The sequence below is a fragment of the Lontra canadensis genome, unplaced genomic scaffold (genome assembly GCF_010015895.1).
Source record: "Lontra canadensis isolate GAN:19392208 unplaced genomic scaffold, GSC_riverotter_1.0 scaffold16, whole genome shotgun sequence".
NCBI classification, from domain to species: domain Eukaryota; kingdom Metazoa; phylum Chordata; class Mammalia; order Carnivora; family Mustelidae; genus Lontra; species Lontra canadensis.
Window position 1 is genome coordinate 3,226,004 of NW_022631010.1, and position 6,926 is coordinate 3,232,929.

Here is a 6,926-nt window from a genome sequence, read left to right on the forward strand (position 1 = left end):
TGTGTTAACATTCGTAGACCTAAGTACCAAAAAAAAAAAAAAAAGAAGTGAATTTTTACTCTACGTTAATTGAAATAACAAAAAACTTGTGGTAGAGACACCTGGGTGGCTCAGTTGGTTAAGTGTCTACCTTCAGCTCGGGTCATGGTCCCAGGGTCCTGGGATGGAGCCCCACTTCGGGCTCCCTGCTCAGCTGAGAGTCTGCTTCTCCCTCTTGCTCTGCCCTCCCTCTGCTTATGCTCTCTTTCTCTCTCTCAAATAATAAAATCTTAAAAAACCAAACCTGTGGTAGTCAGACTCCAAGATGGCCCACAGTGATCCTCACCTCCTCATATGTCTGCCGTTGTGTGGACCCCTATCATATGGAAGAGGGCTGGCCTGTGTGACCAATAAACGCGACAGAAGTGACAGGTATGACTGAAGAGGCCAGATCATAAAAGCCACTGCAGCTTCTGTCTTGGTCTCTTGAATCACTCACTCTGGGGGATGCCAGCCCATGTTGTGAGGACACCCAGACCATCCTGTGAAGACAAGCTAAGGCACCTTACCAACAAATTCCACTGCCAGGAACATATCCTGCTGGTATATTTGCCCATGTGGGAAATGGTGCCTGTTGATGACAGTTTTGTTCCTGATGGCCAAAACATCAAACTTAAATATCTCAGAATAGGCTAACTGCATTATGGTCCATCATTCACGTTGTGAAATATTAGGAAGAGGATAAAAAGAATGAAAAAGAGCTGCATATCTGATATTGAAAAAACTCGTAAGTGTGTCATATGAGAAAAGCAAAAACCAGAGAGTATGATTTTGTGGGTTCTTTTTTTTTTTTTTAAAGGATATACATATGGATGTATTTCTAGAGATAGCATGAAAAATTTCTGGAAGGCATTCAGCGTTTGCCTCTGGGGAACGTTCTGGGCTAGAGCAGGCACTTATTTTTCATTCTACAGGTATATTCTTTTGTACTTTTTCACTTTTGAATAGCCTATACAGCCAGAGCTCTGCCTTTCGGCATTGTCCTCAAAGGGCACCGTGGGGACCCCTTCAGTGAGCCCTGAAAAGCCCCTCCTTCCACCAGCACCTATTGACTTGCCTTTGACCCAGAGACAAGCCCTGATTAAAATCTATCAAACACTAGGCTTCAGAACCTCCTCTGTCTCCCCAGGAGAAAACCCACACCTTTCAGTTTGTCATTTTAGGCCCTTCACACACGGCTCAAACCTTCCTGTGCTTCTTCATCTCCCGTCTCCGCTTCCCTGGATCCCCGCACGGCACTGCTCATGCTCCCCACAAATTCAGCTCTCTTTCTGGTTTTCACTTTATAGTCTTTCCTCTAGGTTATTTTAAACCCACAGTTACATCAACCACCCCAACGCCCAGCTCTGCTGGTGCCACTCCCCTTGCATCACCAGGTCCCTGATGCTCCCAGCAGTACAAGCTCTTCACTCTGGCCTTTGAGCACCACCTGCCATGTTCCAACCTCAAGAATTCTCCACACTCTTCCCCCAGTCCAACTAAACTAGACAAACTGTGAGCTCCTCTTTGTACCTTTGCTCATATGGTTTCCTCCATCCAGAATCCCCTTTCCTCTTTCGCATGTGCACCTCTTGGTAACACATCCATCATGCAACTCAACTCTAACCTTCTCGTGAATCTTGCACCAGGTCAGAAGTCATCCCAGCTTCTCAGACCACTTTCTCTGCATTTCCTTCATTCAACCCATACACAATGAGCACTCTTCAAAGCTGCATACCAGGTCAGATGCTGGTGTAGGGAGATACATACATCAAGCATGGTCCCTGCTCTTGGGGAAGCTCCGGTCTAGCTGGGGAAACCAAGAAGCAAATGTCCTCACATAAGTAACCTCAGATAAGGCAGCACAGCTCAGGGGTTAAGGACCCCAGCTCTTATCTCCTACTTCCAAGGTTCAAGTCCTAACTCTGCCACTCATAAACTGTGTGACCTTGAGCTAGTTGCTTCACCTCTCTGTGCCTCAGTGCCCTTATCTGTCCAATGGAGATAATAGGAGGACCAGCTTCACAGGGTTATTTGGTGAACTAGATGGTTTAGCTTATATAAAGTGCTTAAACTCAGGCTGGCAAGTGGTAAATGACACATATTGGTTATGACCACAATTTCCAGGTATTATGGCAGCTCAGGAGAGGAAAATTTCTTAGAGTAAGATCTCGAAACACTAATGAGTATGATATAAGCAGAGAGAAAGCCTCGGCAACGGTGTGGAGACGCGAAGGGCAGGTGGAGTATGAACGCACAGTAGAGTTTCTCTCTTACAGTAATTTCAGTACCTGCTTCTCCTGCCTTGACAGCCCCGTGGGGCTTGTTCTGAGGGCCTAGCAGAGAAACGAGGCTGAGTGAGGTCTCCCAGATTTCATCTTCTCAATCCCTGCCACATCCTTTACTTAATGTATTTCTCTAAAGTGACTTGCTTTTTGTAAACTAAATACATTTCTTAGAAGGAAACCGTAAACCACATCTGTAAATGAAAAAAATTTAAAAACGCAAATACAAAAGCATTTCCAGCATCAATATAATGAAAGCAAAACAGTGTCACTAAATTCAAGCTAACTAATGTCTTACTCTGAGGTCTGCTCTCTGTTACCAGGACAGATTATTAGCAAATGGTGGAGAAATTAATGACATGCCCGTGACGAACTGAGACTTTCTCTTTGGCATTGTTAGCAGGGCTGAGAAAACAAAAAGATAATTCTCTCTTTTTGCTAGTGCCCTGTACCTCTGAAAACACCGCACACATTGTTAAAAAGGGAAATATCCCCTCCTCCCAAGACAATCCATGTGAAATTTTTTAGAGAGGCAGATTTTCAGAGAGGGATGGGCCTCTTCCCAGGCTCCTCCTCTGCACCCCCCCCCACGCCCCGCACGGTGGGCATTGTTCCCCACTTCTGCTGAGTCACTGTACTTGGGGAAGGAGGCAGTTTCTAGGGAATGCCTTTTGTTCCTGTCCATACTGCTATTTACCTGGTTGGGCTTGGTGTCCTGAGCTGATGATCAATAAAGGATTAGACTTAAAAACAAACCAAACCTGCTTGTCCTTAAATAATGGTATTTCAAGGTAAACATATCAACCCTGAAATAAACCAGGTTTCAAGTTATAATTTGAATTAATTCTGACAACATAATCCAGAGTGCAGGATTTGCCTTCAGGCTATGCTTCCCCGCCCCCCCCCCCACCCTGTCAACTCCACTAATGAAACAGAGAAAATTGAAGAGGAAGAGGGATCTTTATTTCAGGCCAGGGAAATCTTACTATTCTCTAAGCTTTTTTGAAGTGATCAGAACACAGAAATGAGAGCTCACCTCTTCCATCCTCCATCTCTTCTCTCCTTTCTTCCTTTTTCTTTCCTCCCTTCTTCTCCCCTCCGTTGCATGTTTCTTTTTTTTTTTTTTTTTTAAGATTTTATTTATTTATTTGACAGAAAGAGAGAGATCTCAAGGCAGAGGTAGGCAGAGAGAGAGGGGGGAAGCAGGACCCCCGCCAAGCAGAGAGCCTGATGAGGGGCTCGATCCCAGGACTCTGAGATCATGACCTCAGTGGAAGGCAGAGGCTTTAACCCACTGAGCCACCCAGGCGCCCCCGTTGCATGTTTCTGAAGGATCTATGATTTATCAGGATAGCGTTTCCCAGCTTTGGTTCCATTGAATACCAGCTTCTCTAATTCTGCCTAATACATAACCTACCTCTACTGGTAGTTACTTCATTTTTTAAAAACGTAATTCCCATTGTTTTACTTATATACAATCGGTCCCATCCTAAAACAGTGAAACCCGTTAAACCAAATTCTGCCTAGTTCTACATTTCCCCCAACACACAATTAAGAGGGAAAAAAATGTTACAAACCAAACTGAACACTACCAGGTACCTAAAGCTCCCTTCTAACTAGAGTTGGTAGAAACTTCAAGGCTTGCCCAGGAGGGGCATGCAGAGAAGGCCCTCTAAGAATGCTTGCTGGCTCATCACAGTGCCTAATCCCACATCCTTCCATGGTGTTGCTCCAACTTTAGCTCCTGGAGAGATTGTTAAAATATTCCCAGGGTCTCTGACTCACCAGGTCTGGGGTGGGGCCTGGGAGTCTGCCTTTCTAATAAGCTGCCCCAGGTAACGCTGATGCTGCTGGTCTGAGTAGGTCTACTCCTACTGCTCCAAGATAAGTAGGTCTTGGGCCACTGGGCATCAAAATCACTTATAGGTGCTTCTTAAGATGCAGATACCTGGGGGGTGCCTTGGGGGCTCAGCTGGTTAAGGGCCTGACTTTTGATTTCCACTCAGGTGATGATCTCAGGGTCGTGAGATTGAACCCCATGTCAGGCTCTGGGGTTCCCATGGAGTCTGCTTGTCCCTCCCTCTTCTCCTCCTGCTTGCGTTCTCTCTCTAATAAATAAAATCTTAAAAAAAAAAAAAAAAGATGCAGATACCTGGGCACTACATACAAAACATTCTGATTCTTCAGGAGGCGGTTCCCTGGAATCTGCCTTGTCAACCAGCTCTCCAAGGAACCTCTGGAGACCACCTCTGAGAAAACTTGGAGGGAGGTGGCCCACCTTCAAAGTCTGCAGATCAGGGACAACTCCATCACTTTGCTTGGGCCCCAAACCTTAGCACACTGTGTTTCCCTGTTTCCCTCCTAGCCTCCACTCAGTGGGTCAGCAAATTCTACTGGCTCATCTTTCAAAACATATCCAGATTCTCTTTAAAAGACTCTAGCACATGGACTTGGGGATGGAATGGTAAATGAAACAAGATTGGTAAAGTTTTGAGGATCGTTCAACCCAGGAATTCATTTCATTACTCACAATTTTTATGTAGATTTGAGTTCTTCCATAATAATATTTTATCTGTAAGTCTTTGATGATCTAAAATCCATTTCTAGGAATTTATCTTAATTAACATTTTAGATACAGAAAAAAGAAGTGCAAATAAAAGTATTGCTCAAATAATAATAGAGGAAAAATTGGGAACATACTAAGTTCTCCTAATGGGACAATAAACTGTGGGACACTCATCATTGGAATCTTGTCATTAAAAACATTTATTCAGGCCATGTACCAACACGGAAAATGTGATATACTATTAAGTAAAAAATAAGACATTAAATTGTTTCTGCTGCATGATTAAAACTATACAAAGACTCCTACATTTAAAAAAGATTGTAATTTAATAGGGTGCCTGGCAGGCTCAGTCAGAACATCTGACTCTTCATTTTGGGGCTGTAAATTTGAGCCCCACGTTGGGTGTAGAGATTACTTAAAAATAAAATCTTAAAAAAATAAAAAAGTTTGAACTTTAAAAATAATTTTATATATCCAGAATCAGCCCACTTTCTACTATCTTCAACGCAATGACCTTCGTGTGAGCCCCACGATCTGGTCTGCATCCTTGCTTCTACCCCTCCCATCTTTTTACCATGTGGCAACTGAGGGGGGGGGTGTCCTTCAAACTATAAGAAGATCATGACCCTTTTCCATTCAGAATCCTGCAAAGGCTTCCCATTTCTCCAAATACATCTTGACTTTATCACTGCCCTCCAAGATATAGGACCTTGCCTGCTCTGATCTACTGCTCTGTTCCCTGCCTTGCTCTGACTGCTCCAACCACATTGGCTTCCTTGCCATGCTTCACTAACTCACTCACTCTAGCCTCAGGACCTTTGCACCTGCTGTTTTCTCTGCCTGGAATGTGCTGCCTCCAGGTACCTGAATGAGTGATCCCCTCCTTCCTCCTGCTGGCTCTTCAGAGAGGCCTAACGTGAACTCCTCATCCAAACCAGCACTGCTCCCTCTCTCAACTCCCTCATACTCTTTATTTTTCTCCATAGTAGTTACTTGGTACCCTCCCTGATACTTTTGTTCATTGTGTCCTATACTTAATACAATGCAAATCCCTTGAGAACAAAGGCGTTCTGTCTGATTCTCTGCTGAATCCTTGTACCTAGCACAGTGCCTCACATAGCAGGTCATTTGAATGAAAGAACGGTGGACTAAATAACTACTCAGAAGAACTGTAAGCTTCATGTGGGCTTTCTTTCCTGGGGCTATCTCTCCTTCCCCAAAACCTCCTGGCAGTGACAAACCCATAGATAGCAGGAGCCCAGTGAGAACTAAAGTGGCTGACGGTTCTCCCACCAGAGGCCTACACACACACACACACACACACACACACACACACACACGCACACACACCTGTGTAAAGTGCATCCTGTGACGTGGTGGCCATAGGGTGTGTAGCTAACGGTCATGGCTTTGGAAGGGCTGATGCCGGCATAACACCACCAGCTATGTAGCCTTGAGAAAATGATGAGAATTTTCTGAGTGTTAGTTTTTCCTTGTGCAGAAGGAGAAGGATAGTAACAGCTTCTACTCCCGAGGGCTGGAGTCTGGACTCAATTTCCATAAAGCATTTAACAAGCACAGTCCCTGGCACAGAGTAGGTGTGCGACAAGAGACCCTCAAATTAATCACCAGTCATATAATGTGCCTTTGGCTCTTTCCAGTTTATAAAGTGCTCTTATGCCTGCTTTATCTGATGGGAGCCTTTCAACAACCTGTCGGTTTTATCACCATTTTTATAGGTGAGGCACCTGGATCAAAGTGCTCGCCTATGGACACAACTGAATCTGACTACAACCCCGGACCCTCTTGTCCAGAAATACACCTGTTATCACTGCCAGTGCTAACCAAAGTGGTCTGGACAGCCCACTAGAGCCCCCAGACTCTAAACTGTGTGCCTAGTGTGAGCCTGTGATGGGCAAATAAATTCAGCAAACAAAATCAGCCAGTGAGCCAGACCTTCCCAACAACCCCACGGAGGCGGGGGTGCATAGGCTGCCGCACCTCTAAATGAAGCCTGCAAACAAGTCTGGACAGACAAGCCATCTCTAAGAGTCCAC